At 32.2% G+C, this 23754-nt stretch overlaps 1 protein-coding gene across 1 annotated transcript in view; it reads right to left on the bottom strand.

Annotated features, from left to right (window-relative positions):
- The window catches only part of LOC131801037 (uncharacterized), a 319586-nt gene extending 296505 nt beyond the window's left edge, over nt 1-23081 (bottom strand). Inside the window, exon 1 of the mRNA XM_059118997.1 lies at nt 22901-23081. The gene's annotated coding sequence lies outside the window, so the exon portion shown is untranslated. The remainder of the gene's footprint in view (nt 1-22900) is intronic.
- Between the last annotated feature and the right edge of the window lie 673 nt (nt 23082-23754).

The raw sequence follows: 23754 nt of genomic DNA, 5'->3' as shown, positions 1-23754 counted from the left end.
ACATTATTCACCGGAATTGTTTCAAATTCGGTTTTTGAAGTTCTTAATGGGTACTACAACCTATGACAAAAAAATTCGTAAGCACATCCACGTCTTCCTATAGTCTCCATATAACAGTTTTCATTTAAGTGGGTATTAAAAGTTCGGCCCGGCCGAACTTTGCTGCTTTTTACTTGTTTTTCATATCATCTTATTTGAAAGTGTCTTAGATAAAATATCACTTTATAGTTAATATCGTGGGTGAATGTGGTATAGACCTTCAAAGGATCTAAAAATAGGAGTTACCATAACTTGGAGTTGTACCAAAACTATACCACTTTCTTGGACAATAAGAAATATATCATTCTGTTGGAAAATGTGAGGAAAAAAATACTAATTTAGAGTCATTACCACGGAAGGACAAACCAACGAACAATTGCAGATTAGATCGTTAGTTAAGCTGATCAAAATACTTTAATAATTTTATAGTGATTTGGAAGAGTGAAACATGACGAACGAAGGAACACTATCACACACTCACCACTATTCGGCATACTTGGGTTACAACGACCTTCCTTTTGAAAGTTATTGCAATAAAGCATATGCGTAAACATCAGAACAAACCAAACCTTACTCCGTTCTAAAAAGAAGCCTTTTCACAAAATAAGCCTTTTCCCCTGCAAATTTTCGATCATTAAGCACATCTCGAAGGACAACAAGTGAAAAAGCAGTAATTTCGGCCGGGCCGAGCTTTGAATACCCTCCACCATTTGGAACAAATTTGGAAATTTTCAAAAAATAAAATCTTTAAAAAATCCTGTTAAAATTTTGAAAATACCGAATATAGCCGTTATATTGGGGTCTATACGACGTGGCCCTGCATAGGCATTGTTTGTCATAAGCCATTATCATATTTAAATTCGAAACTTGAAACAAACGGTGAAGCTAAAATCATCAAAATATGACATATATTGAGGTACCGTTATATCGGAGCTGTGCGAAGACCAGCATAGACAATTTTCTGTCACAGGCTGTAGCATCCAATACGAATCTCAAATACGCAACTCAAACAATTTCGGTGGGTATTGTACCTAAAATCGTCAAACTACCGAATATGGGCTGTAGTATCCACTACGAACTTCAAATACCAAATTTGAAACAATTCCGGTTAATAATGTCGTTAAAATCATGAAAATATCGAATATAGGGAGGTATCGTTATAGGAGGGCTATACGAAGACGTGGACCTACATGGCCCATTTACTTAACCTGGCTACTGGAAAAATAAACATGTGTTCAAAATTCTATCCATCTATCTCAATTCGTTCGAAAGATAGCATGATTACAACAGACAGACGGACAGACAGACGACTTAGAATCTTACGCTGATCAAGAATATATATACTTTGTTGGGTCTGACATGAGTATTTCGAGGAGTTACAAACGGAATGACAAAGTTAATATACCCTCCATAGTATGGTGGAGGGTATAAAAAATAGTTCCCTGTTCCACAGTGTGTTAAACCCAACACCGCAACACCGATTTGTTTCAACGCATGTCAATGGCTGACAAATACTTCTGCCTACCCTATAATATTTTGTGCTTTACTAACAAAACCTTACAAGCATAATATAACTAAACAATTATTACCTTATTTATTGTTTATTAAGAAATCCTAAAAAGGAGTCTCGATATACTAATTAAACTTGATATATTTACATAACTTTATTTTTCATTCATTTCTCTCTCTCTCTCTCGGACAAAATCTGTTTTTTAATTGCTTTCAAGTTGCAAAATTAAATGGAAATATAAAAAAAAAATATGACAATTTCAACTTGTCGACTTTTATGCAATTAAAATTTATTGCCTTGGGGGGATCAAAAAGTTATTTTTTAGAACATATATAAATGTGTTTATAAAAAAAAAAACTTTTGCATGACCCATTTTTTTGATAAATTAAAATTTAAATAAACAAGTTTAATCAATAAAAAAAACACCGGTTATGTGATTGGCAAATATTGGAACATTTTTGATAATCTGCAACAGTAAGCATATGGAAGATATAGATTTGTATTGACGTCACAATGTATTGGTAAGTTCCAATTTCATAATTGATTGATGTATAAATTCCAAATATTTTAATATTTTTTGTTTCATTTGATGATTGACATTTGAGTTTAATTTTAATGATATAATAATAGAAGGGATATGTTACGATGTATGGATAATTTAATTCTTAAATCAGAATTAATTATTAGTTATGGCGTATTGGTTTAGAGAGTTTTACCTCTTAAAATGATATTTTTAATTAGTAATGCCTGATTTCTTAGACCGTATGAGTCATTCAAAAGAAAATTCAAACTTTAAACCGATCAAAGAATAAATCGTAGTAAATTAGCTTGAAATAGTTTAGAAATATTAATGAACATATAATTTCCAAAAAATATCCCATTATTATTATTATTATTACTAGCTGGCCCGGTCCGCGTTGCCGGCCCCTACTTTTAGTTTTTTTATTGCATATTTTTTAAGGCATTATAGAACACTGATCTGAATGATTTCAAAATAGTCAAAGATAATTGGTCTTTTACACCCATTACCTTAAGATAGGAATTAATTTATTTTTGTCATTTAAATTGTGTGTTGGAAAACCCATAAAGTCCATATTTTTCTTCATAGTATAATTCAATAACGATCCAAAAAATAATATTCGTGATTTTTTCATGTTTCTGCCACAATTTGATATTTCGGAGTTCAAAGCATGTAGACGTACATCCCACTTCTACGTTCCCAGCCAATATTCTCTTGAGAGTTAAAAATTCAATAGTATACCAAATTTTTTTTTCTGACCAAACATTGGTTAGGAATGTGGATTTGCGGGTACACTAATGTGGGAACTATACTTAATAAAATGCCTATGTGGACAATTATCTGTAAGACGATTCTCTATCCCAGAGTAGCCTAAATACAATTTTTTAGCCAAATCAATTGATGAATGTGATCAAGACCAAGATGGACTCTACTCCAAAAGTCAAAATATTATGAGAAGAGGTTTTTTACACCCGTAGAAACAAAGATGTCAAATAAAGGCCTGAAAAATGAAAGAAAAATGTCGAAAACCCCGAATATAGCTTAAATTATATAATGGTTATACCAAAACGTGATCATTTTTTGCGAGGATGGTTTCTTCTCAAATTACCAACTTTTGCTAAAATGCGTATGAGTAAAATATGGTTAAAATGTAAACTATACTTGAAAAAGGAGTGTACCCTTATCCGGGGGTCATATATCGTGACCTGCAAAAGCGATTTAAGATATCTTGAAAGTTTTTTTTTTTCCTAAATGTCCAATTCGCTCTACCATTTTGCACCATTTTGCTCCAATGAATTGCATTTTGAGTTCTCATTGGGCGGATTACTGTAATATGAAAGAAATAGGTTCACATATAAGGGTTATACCAAAGCATGGTCCTATTCTTATAATTATTTGAAAAAATGTGTTGTTCTTCTTAAAATCTCAAATTACCAACATTTGATATACATCTGATATATATTTTGAACAACTGATTATTCATGAAACCCCTAGGAAAAATTTAAAACTCTATGGTAACTTTTGCGAAGTATAGAGCAAAATATTTGAGGCCCTTTGTGTTTGGTTAAACTATATAAAATGGACCCTAAAAACGTTTGATCCCCCCTTTTTGGGATTGTTATGTACCAACCAAACTGACTACTGATGATAGCGCATAGTCACCGTATAACGTTTCATGGGAGTTTAGGTTACTTTTAAGGTTTCCTTTTCTTTCCAAATTTTCAATTTGCTCCACTATTTTATATAGTTCGCATATAACAGTGCTCTTCATATTCGGTATTTCACTGGTTGCAGTCCCAATGAATTTTGCATTTTAAGTTCTCATTGGATGGATTATTTCCATATCTAGTCAATTTCCATTGAATTTTTTTTTTCGATTTTTCCCGATTTGAGAATTTTTGCCATGAGATCTCTTTTATCGTGTTTTTTAGCGATTTTGAAAAAGTAATTATCTTTTAACATTGGTCTAACCGCGTTAAGTTATTTCGATATCATTTGACTGACTTCCATGCAACCCGCCATCAATTTCAGTTCTCAAGAAATCAAGTCAATTAAATAAATTGGTATTAATATTCGAATTAAAAAAAAATATAAAAAAAAAACACTACAAATGTACATTAGAAAAAAGTAAGTCAAAATGGAAAAAAAAAATCATGCAAAATAAAACATTACTATTGTACATTTCAAAAGTCAAAATGAAAATGTTAATATATCACATTTTTACGCGATTTTTTTGAATATTATCCTTTTCGGAAAAGAGACAATTCCGAATTTGTATGAATCGTTAAAATCGGATCAGCGGATCTTGAGTTATAAGCGTAGTAACTAACACAACTTACATTTATATATATAGATTTATTATATTATTATATTATTATTATTATTATTATTATTATATTATTATTATTATTATTATTATTATGTTATTGTATTATTATTATTATTATTATTATTATTATTATTATTGTTATTGTTATTATTATTATTATTATTATTATTATTATTATTATTATTATTATTATTATTTATTATTATTATTATTATATTTATTATTATTATTATTATTATTATTATTATATTATTATTATTATTATTATTATTATTATTATTATTATTATTATTATTATTATTATTTATTATTATTATTATTATTATTATTATTATTATTATTATTATTATTATTATTATTATTATTATTATTATTATTATTATAATAATAATTATTATTATTATTATTATTATTATTATTATTATAATAATAATTATTATTATTATTATTATTTTATTATTATTATTATTATATTATTATATTATTATTATTATTATTATTATTATTATTATTATTATTATTATTATTATTATTATTATTATTATTATTATTATTATTATTATTATTATTATTAATTATTATTATTATTATTATTATTATTATTATTATTATTATTATTATTATTATTATTATTATATTATTATTATTATTATATATTATTATTATTATTATTATTATTATATTATTATTATATTATTATTAGTATTATTATTATTATTATATTATTATTATTATTATTATTATTATTATTATTATTATTATTATATTATTATTATTATTATTATTATTATTATTATATTATTATTATTATTATTATTATTATTATTATTATTATTATTATTATTATTATTATTATTATTATTATTATTATTATTATTATTATTATTATTATTATTATTAGTATTATATTATTATTATTATTATATTATTATTATTATTATTATTATTATTATTATTATTATTATTATTATTATTATTATTATTATTATTATTATTATTATTATTATTATTATTATTATTATTATTATATTATTATTATTATTATTATTATTATTAGTATTATTATTATTATTATTATTATTATTATTATTATGATTTTTGTAACATTTAAAAAAAGTGTCAGACAAACCAGACCATTTCATTTATGAAAATGCGATAGAAACACTGAAAATATATCTTTTTGGAAACTGCATGGTATTTCCTGACCCCATAAGCACATCCTCCCAGAAGTGTCAACATTTTTAATGGCACATACAAAAAGAAATCAGCGTCTTCTTTCTGTCGAACTTGGCACGTCACAATATTTTTACCAATATGAACGTAAATATGAGATTTAGTGGACCATTCCTTTCTCTTGCCGTATCTTCAATTTCAGATTATATAAATATACGATGATGTGATTTCGGAAAGTAACTTTCAGTATTCGCAGTTTGAATGAAAATCTTGGATTTTTCACACAAAAATTATTGCCCATTTCATATGTTTTATATTATACTATGACTATCCAAAGTGGTAAGCTTCTGTCCTATCCTTGTAACCTCATTATGAACTTTTGGGTGGAGGTATGAGAAGTAGCTGGCTAATACTTTTCATTTTTGCTTTGGATCTATATCTTATAAAAATATTATTAAAGAAAACCAGTAAAGAAAGTCTTTAAGTCGGGAGGGGCCAACTTTATGATACCCTACACCACTTTACTAATTTAGTAGAGCTCCGCATAACAATTTAAAGTTTTTATGGGAGAATTCAATCATACACGCTATGATTATATTTATAATTTAAAGTTCAAAGAAATAAATATGCCGAAGCATATGTATCTTTTAAATTCGGACTTGTATTGCCCATTTGGTGCACAATTAATTTGAAATCAGATAAAGATATATATGGGAGCTATATCCAAATCTGAACCGATCTCGATAAAATTTGGCAAATATATTTCTGAGCTGTATTTGATATATTTCCCTGAATATCGTTGTTACGGAGTGCATATTACGGCTGTGGGTAACAAATCGGATGAACAGTATATATAGGATCTATAGCTATATCTGAACCGATTTTCACTAAATTTGACATACTACCTTCTCACTTCGGTAGTAAATGCCAAATTCCAACCCATTTGGATAAATATTAGACGTTTGGTGCAGAATAAAAGGTAAATCGGACGAATGGGAGCTATATCCAAATCTGAACCGATATCGATAAAACTTAGCAAATATATTTCTGAGCTGTATTTAATATATTTCCCCAAATATTATTATACAAGACAAAAATAACAAATCGGATGAAAAATATATATGGGAGCTATAGCTATATCTAAACGGATTTCGATCAAATTTGGCATACTTTGGCATATTTTCAGGCCTAATTTGGTTGTATGTGCAAAATTCCATACTATTCGGGGTGATATTACACGTTTGGTTAACAATAAAATGCAAATTGGACGAAGATATATATCGGAACTATATCTAAATTTTGACCGATAATCTCCAATTTCAATAGGGTTCATCCTTGGGCCAAACAAATGATTTGTGCAAAATGTCATCTGGATAGGGCAATAAATGCGAATTGTACTTTGTTTACAAAAGTACATGGACAGACCGACGGACAGATGGGCGGACATGCATAAATCGACTCAGAATGTGATTCTATGCAGATCATCAAAACGAACTATGGGTCTATCTCATTTCCTTTTACCTGTTACAAACAAATGCACAAAGACATAATACCCTGACCACCATGTGGTGTAGGGTATAAAAATAGGACTTTATTTATCAGTCGATTTGTAGGGAGGAACCAGAAAGAGATGGCCGAACTTTTAATACCTTCCCCCCATTTTAAAGGAATATGAAAATTTTCAAAAAAACAAAAAAAATATTTAGAAAAAGACGTGGTTGTTCATAGATCATTTTTTTCATAGGCTGTAGTACCGATTCCGAACTTTAAATACTAAATTAAAAAAAAAAATCTGGTGAATAATATTGCTAGCATCACCAAAATACCGGTATCGTATTATGGGGGCTATACAAAGACGTGGATGTGCATATACGATTTTTTGTCATAGGCTGCAGTACCTATTATGAACTTTAAATACGAAATTTTAAACAATCTCGGTACAAAATATAGCTAATATCATTAAAATACCGAATATTGGGAGGTACCGTTATATGTGGGCTATACGAGTGCAGTTCGAAAACTTCTTAGCTTAGCACAAAAAGATCCAGCACTATACTCCAGAGATAAGACACTAATGAATCCAAACAATGGATTGAAGCTGGAGGAAGTGCTCCAAAGAAGTCAAAAACAGTTCAATCAGCTGGTAAGGTTATGACAACGGTTTTTTGGCAAAATACACAAGTGTGCAAAATTTTAGCCTTCCATTTCAATTCGTTCCAAAGATAGTGTGATTACATCAGACAGAACTTCTGAGCTAACGTAATTTTTATACCCTCCACCATAGTAGGAAGGGTGTATTAATTTTTTCATTCCATTTTCAACACCTCGAAATATACATTTTAGACCCCACAAAGTATATGTATTCTTGATCAGCATAAAATTCTATGTCTGTCAATGTACGTCTGTCCGTCTTTGGAAATCACTCTAGCTTCCGAACGAAATGAAGTAGGTTGATAAAATTTCACTCACATGTGTATTATGTCTGCAGGACTTTTGGCATTGAAAATGGGCCATATAGGTCCACTTTTTGTTATAGTCCCCATATAACGGCACCTCCCGATATTCGGTATTTTGATGACTTTAGGTACAATACTCATCGAAATTGTTTGAGATGTCGTATTTGAAGTTCGTAATGGATACTACAGCCTGTGGCAGAAAGTCTATGCAGGTCCAGGAGATTTTATGTTTTGAAAATTTCCAAACTCGTTCCAAATGGTGGAGGGTATTCCTAGTTCGCCCTGGCCTTGTTTGCTTTAATTTGTTTCATCTTTTGTGGGGGAAGTACAAGAAGTAGAGAAATGATGCCCATATTCAAACTCTATCTAAAATAGGTAAAAATCTTGATCTAATATATTTAACGCAGTTTTGAATTTGAATTTAGTTTCAGTCCTATTAATTCAGCACTAGGAGGTATTTTAAATTACTTAGAACTTTGATATATTGCGAATTTTACCATTGAAAACGAAGACAAATCTATAAATAACTCACACCTCAAAATTTTGCTTTATTACTTGGTGTGTTAATGGTTTTTATGTGTGTTGTTTTTCAATTGTGTTTTTTTTCCTCAAATTGATTTTTTTTTATTAAATATGTTAATTATAATTAACACTTCATTTGTTATTCAATGTGAATATTCATATAAAATTAAACAAACATTTGCATAGAACACCAAAAAAACCAAACAAATCACTTGACTTTTGATACCACATTCTCTGCTCACTTAAACAGTCATTATGAACTTTTTCAATCAGCATGAAATATTTTCCCAATTAATTTTCATTTTCCCAAATAAATTCACACACACAATGACACGAAGCACTCAGGCTTTGCATGCGCTGTTCGTGGTCGTCCACACAGCAATATCGCCATAGCCGTATATTCCGAAAGGCAACAACTTACTCTTCTGCTTCCGATAATAAAATTCATTTGCAAATATCGAACTGGATTGTATTTATTAACACTTTAGTGGCCGTTAAGAAAATAAACTCTGAAACAAAAGAAAATTGTTAATTTAATGAAAATTGCCACAAAACTTGCCACATATTGGCCCCACACACACACGCACACACCAGCATTAATCAGCCGGACGAAATAAGGCGAACGAGGGAAAAAGAAAACAAACGTCGGTGTTGAAAGTCTCAATTATTTGGCGTGAAGGGAATATAAATAATTAATGCGATATTTAAAAACTATTTAATGTTTTATTTATAAACACGAACGAATGGACGAACGAACGCACGCACACGTCACATTTTGTATTGATGCATGAACACACCACACGCGCTTGGAGTTCCTGAATATCTTAATTACTATTTTTTCGGATCATTAAATTTTAACACTTTATTGATGTTATGCCCTCAACAGAGGATACCCTCGTTTACACCTCAAATGAATACCCTCATTTACATGTGACAAATTGAGGAATAGATTTTATAACCCACCCATATTGTTTTAATGAAAACTGTTGTAAATACTTAGGGGCGAATGTTGTGCTTTGTTAGCTAGTGCAATTAATAACTTTCGAGGGCATTATCCTTTTTTTTTAAAGTCTGGACAATTTTATGCTCTACCCTGCTACGTGAGGATAATATAACACATAGATTTTCCTCCGCGAGCTTGAAACAGGTCGAATTTAAAGCTCCAGTCTCACATTTTATTATACCGATCCACTGCCCTCTGGCTGCTCAGTAAATCAATATTTTCCCAGAAAACTTTAAAAAAAATGAGTAAAAGAGGATATTTATATATGGATATTTAAATTCAGTTCTAATTAAATGAATTTTAGAATTTTGAGAAAAAATTCTTCTTCTACTTCGAAATCAATTTTATAAAAAAGCCCCGCAATTAATATATTGTCTTTATTTTTTTCTGCAATTTAAGAAATTAAAAAAAAAAAATAAAAAAATATTTAAAAAATTGTTGCTTGCTTCAAAAGTCTATTTTAAATTGTATTTGTATTTTTAATAGACCCTTCGAAGTTAATTGGACGCTTTTGTTGTTCAATGAATATAAGTTATAATACATATATTCAGGGCTGTGGAATCCGAGAAGAAGTTGAAATATGTGACTCTGATAATTTTACTGGAGACGAATTCTGAACCGTGGAAAATAACTCGAGTCTAACAACATTTATAATATTTGTATAACCTCCTCCTTGGAAAGAAAGGTATATTAACATTGTCATTCCGTTTTCAACATCCATAAATTTTCATCGTAGACCCCAAAAAGTTTATATATTCATAATCAGCATAAAATTCTAAGTCGATTTAACTTTTTCAGTCTGTCTGTCTGCCTTTCTATTGAAATCACGATACAGCCCACATTATTTGACGTAGAGCGTCAAAATTTAGCAGAACAATTTGTATTGTGCCTTGGATGGCTGGTATTAAAAATTATATATATCGGTCCACGTGTTGGTATAGCCCCCGTACAAGGGTACCTCCCGATATTCGGTATTTTTTGCCACATTTTTTACGAATTTGTCTAAAAATTGGAATCTGTTTGATTTCATAATGGGTTCTAACTCTAGTGCCGAAAACTTCTTTGTATAGGCCCACGTTTCGGTATGGCCCCCATATAACTGTGCCTCTCGATATTCGGTATTTTGATGTTTTTTGCCATATTTTTACGGATTTGTCTAAAAATTTGAATTTTTGGGCCATGATGGATTCTAGCTCCGGTGGCGAAACATTGTGTGTACCTCCTGATATTCGGTATTTTCATGATTTTTCCCACATTTTTCCACGAATTTGTCTTAAAAATTAATATCTGTGGTTTCGCTCCGGTGGCGAAACATTGTGTGTACCTCCTGATATTCGGTATTTTCATGATTTTTCCCACATTTTTCCACGAATTTGTCTTAAAAATTAATATCTGTGGGTCATAATGGGTTCTAGCTGGTATGACGTTTTCCTATAGCGCAGATATAACAATACCCACCGATATTCGGTATTTTGATAATCCTAGTCACATTTACCTACATAATTGTTTAGAAGATTTGTAAGATGACAATTCTTGAAGTTTTGGTATGGCTAATTCACTTTACGGTTTTTTTGATAAGTTTAACGAAATATCTTACTGGCATATGAAGTTTAAAGTGAAACACGCTTGAATTCAGATACTTTTATATAAAAATGTTTCGTTTAACCTAAGGTGGAGGGTATTAGAAGTTCGGCCCTGCCGAAATTAATGCTTTTTTACTTGTTCTATTTCTTTATGCTTAACACTAAAAAATTAATACGATTTAAATAATTCTAGAAGTCCATATTTATACCCTCAGCCGTATGGCTAGAGAGGGTATATGTCATTCGATACTGCTAAACCTGACCTCATCGAAATAATGGTCTTATACCCTAGGTCTCTTTGGACAAAATCCGTTTCAGAAAATTTGGAGTCGATCTAACGATGTCCGTCCGTCTGCCTATTTGGCTGGCTGCTGCTCACTATAACTCTCGAAGGGAGTATCCGATTTGGTCCAAACTTGGTACATCGTTATATTTATTTTATCAAACTTAAATCGAGTGTGGATATGACCAATATCGGTCCACTCCTTCTGATGCCTTCTCCACAAAATGTCAACATTTTCAAAGAAAACAAATATTTTACTGCACAGAAAGAGAAAGGATAATCCGATTTTTTTCTCCATCTTTGCAAATCCTAATATTTGCATCAGTGTTAGGCCAGGTGCAAAAATGGACAATATCCGTCCACCCAATCAAGTTCCTCCCCCACAAAGATCACAATTTTGAATGTACATAACTCTTATAAAATCAGATGTTACCGTCCGATTGTCAACCAATTACACGCATCACATTACACATGCACACCAACTTAGTACATGAGAAGAAAGTTTAGGACAGGGAGGAAGTCTAGCATTTTAGATGACCATAGGATTATATTAAACTGCAACTAACAGCACGACGAAGTGCGTAAATGTCTCTGGTCAAAAAACTAAGGCTAATATCTAAGTAATGCTCTATGACATAATTTCGAAAGTGAAATCTTCCAAAATTGATTTGGACATAAGGGAGCTTCGACCATATTGTAGTTTTGTAGGGTATCACATGGTCGGCCCCGCACGACTATAGCCTTTGCTTACTTGTATATTAAGTTCATCATTCCGTTTGTAGTTGTAATGTTTTGTCGATTTAACGATGTCTGTCCGTCCGTCTGTGGAAAATGCTCTAGCTTCCGAACTAATTGAAGTAGTATGATTAAATTTTACTCAAATGTTTGTTTGGTTTTCAGGACTTTTGGTATTGAAAATATGTCCACGTTTAGGTATAGACACCAAGTTTCACATTTCAAATTTCGTATTTGCATTTCATAATGGGTACTGCAAACTGTAACAGAAAATTGCCTATGCAGGTCCAGGTTCGATAGCAGTGATATTCGGTACAAGAAATCGGATGCTACAAAATTCTCTGGTAAATTTTGAAGGTTGAAATTGATATATAACTCTCCCGTATAATTTCCTCATAACATGTTTGTTCAGTAAGGTTGGTTTTTGGAGTATATATTCATATTCCATTGTTCACTTAATTCATTTCGTCTCTAGACTTAGTTTTGGACCAAGTCTGTGTAAATAAAAACCTTGAAAAAAAAAATTAAAAAAAAACTTTAAAATTTAATTAACCTGTTTGAGAAGAGTGTTGGCACTTTTGTAGTCAACCGCATTTATCCACTAATAAACAAACCTTGTTTTTATTAAAAAATCAATTATGGGATTAAGCCAGATTAGTTTGCAACAACAAAATCAACCTACTTTTTTTCCTTTGGAAGGTGATTTCCACAGACGGACGGTCCACGCTAAATCGAATTAGAATTTTATGCTGGTCAAGAACTATATACTTTGTGGGGCCTAAAGCAGGCCTTCAAAAGGAGGGTATATTAATTTTGTCATTCCGTTAGTAACATCCCTAAATATTCGTTATAGACCCCATAAAGTATATATATTTATAATCAGCGAAAAAATTCTAAGTCGATTTAACGATGTCCGTCTGTCTGTCTGTCTGTTGAAATCACGATACAGCCCACATTATTTGACGTAGAGCGTCAAAATTTATCAGAACAATTTGTATTGTATCTAGGATGATTGGTATTGAAAATGAGATATATCGGTCCAAGTTTTGGTATAGCCCCCATATAACGGTACCTCCCGATTTTTGGTATTTTGGTCCACGTATTGGTATAGATCCCATATAACGATACCTCTAGATATTCGGTATTTTGATGATTTTTGCCACATTTTCCCACGAATATGCCAAAAATTGGTATTTGTGGGTCACAATGGGTTCTAATGTTTCCTTTACCTTAGGTGGAGGGTATTAAAAGTTCGGCCCGGCCGAACTTAATGTTTACTTGTTATACCCTCCACCATGGGTAGGAGGGTATATTAACTTTGTCATTCCGTTTGTAACACCTCTAAATATTCGTCGTAGACCCCATAAAGTATATATATTCATAATCAGCATAAAATTCTAAGACGATTTAGCGATGTCCGTCTGTCTGTCTGTCTGTCCGTCTGTCTGTCTGTCCGTCTGTCTGTCTGTCTGTTGAAATCACGATAGAGCACACATTATTTGACGTAGACCTTTGAAATTTGGCACAAGTGTGTGTATTGTCCCTAGGATGGTTGGTATTGAAAATGAGATATATCGGTCCACGTTCTGGTATAGTCCCCATATAACGGTACCTCCCGATATTCGGTATTTTGATGATTTATGCCACATTTTTTCTCGGATTTATCTGAAAATTGGTATTTGTAGGTCATGACGGGTCTCTGAGCGTGTGACAAAACATTGCATGTATAGGTCCACGTTTTGGTATAGCCCCCATGTAACGGTACCTACCGATATTCGGTATTTTGATGATTTATGCCACATTTTTTCACGGATTTGTCTGAAAATTGGTATTTGTAGGTCACAACGGGTCCCTGAGCGTGTGGCAAAACATTGCATGTATAGGTCCACGTTTTGGTATAGCCCCCATGTAACGGTACCTACCGATATTCGGTATTTTGATGATTTATGCCACATTTTTTCACGGATTTGTCTGAAAATTGGTATTTGTAGGTCACAACGGGTCCCTGAGCGTGTAGCAAAACATTGCATGTATAGGTCCACGTTCTGGTATAGTCCCCATATAACGGTACCTCCCGATATTCGGTATTTTGATGATTTATGCCATATTTTTTCACTGATTTGTGTAAAAGTTGGTATTTGTGGGTCATAATGGGTCCTAGGTCGTGTGGCGAAACATTGTAATTATAGGTGCACGTGTTGGTGTAGCCCTCTTTTTAACGGTACCTCCCGATATTCGCATTTTAATGTTTTTTGCCACATTTTTTCTAATGTTCTTTTACCCTAGGGTGGAGGGTATTAAAAGTTTGGCCCGGCCGAACTTAATGTTTTTTTACTTGTTTTTTTATAAAAGACGAATATTAAGTCTACACTAAATAGTACATATAAATTAAAAATTCGAAAATCAGAAACTTTTTGCCAAATAAATTTGATTTAAAATCGTTTTTCATATATAGGGAGATATACCAAAATATACACATGAAACTTAATTTTGAAATATTGTTCCAATTCCCATAACCACACCAGAGGGTGTAAATATAAGGTAATTGCCATGGAATTTGACATTACCATGGAATTTTTTGGTTCTGGTCATTATCGAAAGGTAACGTATGCGTAAATTCCAACACAAACTTTTTCAGATCTATAGAAACTTTACCGTAAACTAGAAAGTTGTGTGGTATCCCATTTGGTTACCGACTTTCTCATAACTAAAGTATTATTTCTTCCACACATTTAGTTTGTCATCCCATTTATATCCTCAAAATAATTATGTAAGATCTCATAAATATACATTTCTTCTTGATCACCTAACATTTCAAGGCTAATTTCGAATTTCTAGCCGTTCGTTTGTGGCAGCCACTCTAACTTTTTGATAGTTGTGACCACATATTTTAACAGAATGACCTATAAATGGGATGTGTGGCTCTTATTCTAAAAAAAAAAATTAAATCAGTCTATGCTATGCTTCTGCTCCCCCACAAAACGGAATTGTGCGATTTTAAACATTTTAAAGTTTTAATCTTGTGTTTTAACAGAATTGTTTATATTTTCATATAGGGTTTCCCAATGTGTCGTCAGCTTGTCCCAACAGAACTTCAAACTTGATCCGCTTGTCAAAGACGAGATATAATCATCCGAATTTTGGCAATTGAATACGTCTCCTAATTTAAGGTATTTTAAAGGAAATTCCTTCATATTAAACTAGATTTATTAAACACACTCTATTTATTTTCCAAACTGATATTTAACATTCTAACAAAAAGTTTTCGAAACAAGTTATGTTAAGATATTGCTCTCATCTGAAATACGAAATTGCTAATGTTTCGAAAACCTTTTACAATCGTATTGGTATTTTGTATTGTTAAAAATAAATATGACGCAAAGTATGCATATTGAATTGTTTTCACTGCGTAATATTGCAGAGCATATTTATACCACCCGCTATCAAAAGTAGGGAATATTAACTTTGTCATTCCGTTTCTAACATCCTTCAATTGTTTTCATAGACCCCAAAAATTATATATATTCATGATCAGCATAAAATTCTTAGTCGATTACACGATGTCAGTCTGTCAGTTAAAATCACGATACGGTCCACATTATTTGACGTAGACCTTCAAAATTTGGCAGAGCAATTTGTATTGTATCTAGGATGGTTGGTATTGAAAATCGGTCCACGTTTTGGTATAGCCGCCATGCGGTACCTCCTCATATTCGGTATTTTGATGATTTTCGCCACATTTTTTCCACGTTTTGTCAAAAAATTCTTTATGTAGGTAGTAACTGGTTCTAGTTTCACACGCGGAAAATCGTATGTATATGTCCATGTTTTTGTATAGCCCCCATATAACGGTACCTCTCGATATTTGGTATTTAGATGATTTTTGGCACATTTTTCCACGGATTTGTCTAAAAATTAGTATTTGTACTTCGTAATGGGTTCCAGCTCCGGTGGAGAAACATTGTGTGTACCTCAGGATATTCATTTTTTTGATGATTTTGTCACATTTTTCCACGGATTTGTCTAAAAAATAGTATTTGTGGCAGAACATTGATTATTTAGGTCGACGTTTTCCTATAACGCACATATAACGTACCCACCGACATTCGGTATTTTGATAATTCACATTTACCTACGAAATTGTTTCAAATTTGGTATTTAAGAAGATTTGGTAGATGACTTGACCCTTGAACTGTGTGGCAATACGAAAACGTGGACCCATATGGCTCATTTTCAGTACGAAAAGTCCTGCAGACATAACACAAATTTGAGTAAAATTTGACTTCATTTCGTTCGGAAGCTAGAGTGATTTCTGCAGACGGACATGGGGACTATACGAAGACGTGGACCTGCACAGACAATTTTCTGTCATAGGCTGTAGTATTCGTTAAGAAAGTCAAATCCCAAATTTGAAACAATATATATTGAAACAATATATATATATATATATATATATATATATATATATATATATATATATATATATATATATATATTATATATATTATATATATATATATATATATTTTGTTGATTTTAGCTCCATTTTTTACTGCAATTTTTCCATTCGGTATTTTGATGATTTTAGCGACATTATTTACCGGAATTGTTTCAAATTTGGGATTTGACTTTCTTAACGAATACTACAGCCTATGACAGAAAATTGTCTGTGCAGGTCCACGTCTTCGTATAGTCCCCACATAACGGTACCTCCCGATATTCGGTGTTTTGATGATTTTAGCGACATTATTTACCGGAATTGTTTCAAATTTGATATTAGAAGTTCCTGATAGATACTACAGCATAAAACAGAAAATGAGCCATGTAGGTCTACGTCTTCGTATAGCCCCCATATAACGGTACCCCCCGATATTCGGTATTTTGATGATTTTAGCGACATTATATATTAGAAATATTTCAAATTTGGTATTTGAATTTCGCAATAAATACTACAGGCTATGACAAAAAATTGTCCGTGCAGGTCTACATCTTCGTCGGTATTTTTAAGATTTGAACAGAATTTTTAATGGATTTTATTTATTCATTTATTTATTATACCCTACAACACTATGTGTTGGGGGTATTATAAGTTTGATTAGGCCAGAATTTATGTAACACCTCGAAATATTGGTTTCCCATATAGGAAAGTATATATGGATCTTCCTAGCCTTCCGAGCTGAGTCGATCTAGCTATGTATGGACTGACGGACAGACGGACGGACGTCCGTCAGTCCATGTTAATTTGTAATCACGCAATTATGGCCCGATCCTAACGAAATTTTACACGAAGGTGGGGTTAGGGTCAGAATAGAACCCCATTTCTTTTGGAGATGATCGCCAAATGTTTAGGGGTTGAAATGGACCAAATACTGAAAAAATGTCGGATTTTGCAGTAGCTATACAGGTCGCAATTATAGACCAATCGACGGAATTTCGCATGTAGCTAGAGTTTAGGGCGGGGAAGAAGCCTACCAATTTGGGTGGTCATCGGTTAATATTTAGCGGGTAAAATAGACCATATCTTTTTTGTTGAAAAAATTCTAAATTTTTCATTAAACCGTGAATTTTTTAAATACCGGCGAAATCACAAAGTCATCACAAGGTTACTTCTGACCTTTACATTGATGTTATTATCCAACAAATCGGATATATAGCAAAATATGAGCGATATATATGTCTATCAAAGAAGATATGCTTGAAAGATCTCTTATATGTCGAGAACGGCTGAACTGATTTCGACAGTTCTCATTAATTCAGAATGGCCTCTTGGCAGGAAAGAAAAAACGTCTAAAAAAATCGCATAAATCTCTCTTAAGATGAAAATATTGATTTTGTAAAATTTTCTCATATTTTTTCAATTTTGTCATATTTTTGGCATATTTTCATTTTGAATTAAACATTTGGTAATATTTCTACAGCTAACAAAACTAAGTAGTTAGGATATCAAGATATCATATACACATTGCATTTATGGCCCGATCCTTACGGAATTTTGCATGGGGACAAGATGAGGGTCAGAATAGAAGCCTACTCTTTTTGGAGATGATCGCCATATATTTAGGGGTTGAAATGGACCAAAAAACTGCAAAATTGTCAGCAGGTCGTAATTATCGCCCGACCCTCACGCACATTTAAATGGGGGTTACCGGACATTGCAAAAGCCAAGCAGTTTTGGATGGCCATCCAAAAATATTCAATGTGTGAAGGAGTTTGCCAACTTTTATAGACAAAATACGAAAATGTCCATTCCAGCGACATCTACCAATAAATTGGAAATGAGCAAATTCGTTTATGTTGCTATTATCCGAAAATTAGAGAACGAAACATGATGGTTTTCTTTTATTATTTGTCACAATATCTTGTGGAATTCTTTCGAGTATTTCGCCTATATAAACTGTATGGTTTATTATAGTGTTGTAGGGTATTCGACGGTCGGCCCCGCCCGACTGTAGCCTTTGCTTACTTGTTTTTTTATATTTTAGGTACAATTTTATATTGAAACCAAAACGCATTTAATGAACTTTGATTTGGGTTAGCATAATGGAGCAAATGTATCTGTAATAAGTTATTGGAATCGTTGGTATTTTAAAAAGGGTCCTTATTTAAGCTCGGCATTTCTAAAGGTTATTAATATTTATATCCCATGTGTTAGGGGTATTATAAGTTTGATTGGGACAAAATGTTTGTAACACCACGAAATATTGGTCCTGGACCCATTATGTTTCTATATATCTTACTATCTCGGTTGAAAACAACCTATGTTTTAATTAAAAATTATTCCATTATTAAGATCCCTAACTTTCGAAAATTTGAAGACAAACCTTGATTGCGTGGATGATTTTTTAAGAAGTTCAATTTCTTATTTTTTTACTTGTTTTCAATCAAATGCGGTATATTTTCATTTTCGGTTGAGAATTCGTCATGACTTTTTTTATAATTTAAAATCATTGTCATATTTTTCAGGAGATTTTCCAATAACTTTGCAACACAAATAATACAACAACGTCCGTGATAGCATACAGATGTCGATATTTAAAAATAGGATTCAAATTTTATACAATTTACTCACTTCTACAGATAATCGACATAGAAGTAAAAATCTGTATCAATATTATTAATTCACTACCACTTCAGCAATATTTATCTTAACGAATTTCAATATCTGTTAAGAACACCGAAAGCTCACAACCACAGATATCAAAATTGGTGTCAACCTTTCCGTCATCAATCGCTCTTTTTTATACCCTCCACCTAGGAAAGGAGGGTATATTAACTTTATCATAGCGTTTGTAATATCTCTAAATACTCATCGTAGACCCCATAAAGTATATATATTCATAATCAGCATAAAATTCTAAGTCGATTTAACGAAGTCCGTCTGTCTGTCCGTTGAAATCACGATACTGTCCACATTATTTGACGTAGACCTTTAACATTTAGCAAAACAATTGTGTCTAGGATGGTTGATATTAAAAATGAGATATATCGGTCCACGTTTTGGTATAGCTGCCATATTCGAAATTTTTTTTAAGGTAGGCCATAACGGGTTTCAGCTCCGGTGGCGAAACATTGTGTGTATATGTCCATGTTTCTGAATGGCCGCCATATAACGGTACCTTTCGATATTTGGTATTCTTATGATTTTTGCCACATTTTTTTAAGGATTGTCTAAAAATTGGTATTTGTAGTTCGTAATGGGTTCCAACTCCGGTGGCGAAACATTGTGTGTACCTCTGGATATTTAGTATTATGATGATTTTTGCCACATTTTTCCACTCTGTTGTCTAAAAACCAGTAAAGAAAGTCTTAAAGTCGGGCGGGGCTGACTTTATGATACCCTACACCACTTTCCTAATTTCGCAGATCTCCACATAACAATTAAAAGTTTTTTTATGGGAGAATTCAATTATACACGCTATGATTATAATTATAATTTAAAGTTCAAAAGACTAAATATGCCGAAGCATTTTAAATTCGAACTTGTATTGCCCATTTGATATATATGGGAGCTATATCCAAACCTGAACCGATCTTGATAAAATTTGGCAAAAATATTTCTGAGCTGTATTTCATATATTTCCCTGAATATCGCTGTTACGGAGTGCATTTTACGGCTGCGGGTAACAAATATAACAAATCGGATGAACAGTATATATGGAAGCTATTGCTATATCTGAACCGATCTTCACCAAATTTGGCATACTAGCTTCTAGACTCAATTCGGTCGTAAGTGCCAAATTTCATCCCATTTGGGCAAATATTAGACGTTTGGTGCACAATAAAAAGTAAATCGGACGAAGTTATATGTGGGAAATATATCCAAATCCAAACCGATCTTGATAAAATTTAGCAAATGTATTTCTGAGCTGTATTTGATATATTTCCCCAAAAAATAACAAATCGGATGAACAATATATATGGGAGCTATAGCTATATCTGAACTGATTTCGATCAAATTTGGCATACTTAATTTCAGGCCTAATTTGGTTGTATGTGCAAAATGCCATACTATTCGGGCTGATATTACACGTTTGATGCACAATAAGAGGCAAATCGAACGAAGATATATATGTGAGCTCTATCTACATTTTTACCGATTATCTCCAATTTCAATAGGGTTCGTCCTTGGGCCAAACAAATGGTTTGTGCAAAATTTCATCTGGATCGGGCAATAAATGCGAACTGTACTTTGTTCACAAAAATACATTGACAGACGGACGGACAGACGGACGGACATGCACAAATCGACTCAGAATGTGATTCTATGCAGATCATCAAAAGGAACTATGGGTCTATCTCGTTTCCTTTTGTCTGTTACAAACAAATGCACAAATACATAATACCCTGACCACCTTGTGGTGTAGGGTATAATTTTTGTGTACCCTCCACCATAGTATGGTGGTGTAACACCTCGAAATATACATTTTAGACCCCACAAAGTATATATATTCTATGTCGACTTAGCAATGTCCGTCCGTCTGTCCGTCTGAGGAAGTCACTCTAGCTTACGAGCGAAATGAAGTAGGTTGATAAAATTTTACTCAAATGTGTGCTATGTCTGCAGGTCTTTTAGTATTGAAAATGGGCCATGTAGGTCCACGTCTTCGCATAGCCCCCATATAATGGTACCTCCCGATATGCGGTATTTTGATGATTTTGATTTCAGCGACATTATTTACCCGAATTGTTTTAAATTTGGTATTTGAATTTCGCAATAAATACTACAGGCTATGACAGAAAATTGTCTGTGCAGGTCCACGTCATCGTATAGCCCCCATATAACGGTACCTACCGATATTCGGCATTTTTATGATTTTTGCGACATTATTTATTGGAACTATTTCAAATTTGGCATTTGTAGTTCGTAATGAATACTACAGTCTAAGACAGAAAATTGTCTGTGCAGGTCCACGTCTTCATATAGCCCCCATATAACGGTATCACCCGATATTCGGGATTTTGATAATTTTAGCGACATTATTTACCGGAATTGTTTCAAATTTGGTATTTGAATTTCGTAATGAACACTACAGCCTATGCCTGAAAATTGTCTGTGCAGATCCACGTTTTATAACCCCCATGGTCCCTCCCTATATTCGGTATTTTGATGATTTTAGCTACATTATAAACAGATTTTTTTTGCATTTGAATATTGTAATAGCTTGTGACAAAAGTTGCCTATGCAGGTCCACGTCGTCGTATTGGCCCTAATATACGGCTACATTTGGTATTTTTAAGATTTTAACAGAATTTTTAACGGATTTTATTTTTTTTGAAAATTACCAACGTTCGGCCCGGCCGGTCTTACAGCTTTTTTACTTGTTTATTATTACAATCATTTTCATGCCAACAAAATTTGTGTGTGCTGTTAAAACGGCACTGGTTTGTTCATGTTTTTTTCTTTCAACTCCAAATTGCCACATATTTAAATCGATTTTCTTATAACTTCAATTTTCTTTTGCCGCACATCACAAATAATGCAAATGATATTGTACAGCTGCTGCAATTTAAAATGGAATTCCAATTTAATACATGTAATGCCCTTCTATAGGGTATCAACATAGATATCCAATAAAGTCTTCCAATCTCACCAATTCATTGGCACTTCCGTGATATTTTTGTCAACGATTTTGAAAATCTTGTTTTTCAAGGCAAGTTGTTTTCTTGGTATCTTTGTGTTTTTAATAAAATCAAATCGTTATCATGTTTATTCTCAAACAACAAACAACTAAATTCATGTCAAACCTTTCCGGCATAATTCACTTTTTTTAGGCAAAGTTACGTTTTGCATAAATCACAAAGTACGAAAATATAATTGTTTTTCATTTCCTGCAAAACAGATTTGTTCTTCCTTTGAAATTGGCAAAAAAAATCACATTAATTATTTTTCAACACTTAAGCTTCCTTTCACAAGAATTTCGCGGAATGTGTGTGAGTTTGTTTATTTTGTCGTGGAAAGGAAGGATATGATATAATAAAGGCAAGCATATATGGCTGCCTTATGTTTAAAATTAATTATTCATTTCAAAAATTGTTTTATATATTAAAGGTTTTCGATAGTTGTTTTACAAGCACTTGCTAGTTTTTTTTTTTTTTTTTCAAAACTAAAAAAATGCCATCTAAGCTTTTCATCTCAATTAAGCTATTTAACAAAATTTTTCACAGTCCTTTCTTAAACTATTATTTTTTCAAAACTTATTTTAATTTTGGGTTTAATGTCTTACGCAAATTTTCTTTTCGCAATTACCTTTATAATTTTCCACTTTTTATCCATTAAAGTTTCGCCTTAATTATTTTTATAACATTTGTTTTTTATTCAAGTTCTTAATTTAATAGCCTTATATTAAATAATATTTTAAATTATTTGTAACATTTAAATTATTTTATTAAATTTTGAAGATACATTTTATACATTATGGGCACATTTAATTTTCATGACAATATTTTATTTTTATTTTTTTGTTTTAAATTTTTTTTTTTTTTTTTTTTTTTAATATTTATTGAAATTTCATCAAAACAATATGTGTAGTTCTCCACATTCATTCATTCATTGAGGGTAGTTTTGTCACAAAAGTTCGTTCGTTTGTTTGTCGCTTAAACTTTGAAAAATACCGTACTAGTTTTTTTTCTGCGTATAAACACAACCGTACATTGGTAGAAACTCGCAACAACTGAATCCAAACAATCGCCTTTCGTTGGTTTTATCATTTCGCAGTAGCAGCAGCCACGAACCGAATAGACAAAAGTGAAAATGTGTTCAGTAGCACATTTGTGTGTGCGTGCGTACATCTGTGTGTGGGAAGTATTTTTCCGAAGTGTTGGCGGAAAATCGAAGAATGTCAGTGTGCCACCCAGCCATTACAGCCCCCCCAACCCAACTCAGCAGCTGTAGCAACAATTCGTTGGCCACCATAACAAAAACACAAAACATATGTTTCGTGAAAAAACGAAAACTATTACCATTCCCAACATCGGGTATGCAACAATCAAAACATTAACTTCCCCTCTACACAAAACGTTTGAATTTATCTGAGAAATTTCTCCACCCTAGCAGAGCACAATGCGCATGACTGTTCTCAGCAAAAGGCGCCAATTTGGATA

The sequence above is a fragment of the Musca domestica genome, unplaced genomic scaffold (genome assembly GCF_030504385.1).
Source record: "Musca domestica strain aabys unplaced genomic scaffold, Musca_domestica.polishedcontigs.V.1.1 14, whole genome shotgun sequence".
Classification (NCBI taxonomy): domain Eukaryota; kingdom Metazoa; phylum Arthropoda; class Insecta; order Diptera; family Muscidae; genus Musca; species Musca domestica.
This window is presented reverse-complemented; position numbering and strand designations above follow the sequence as displayed.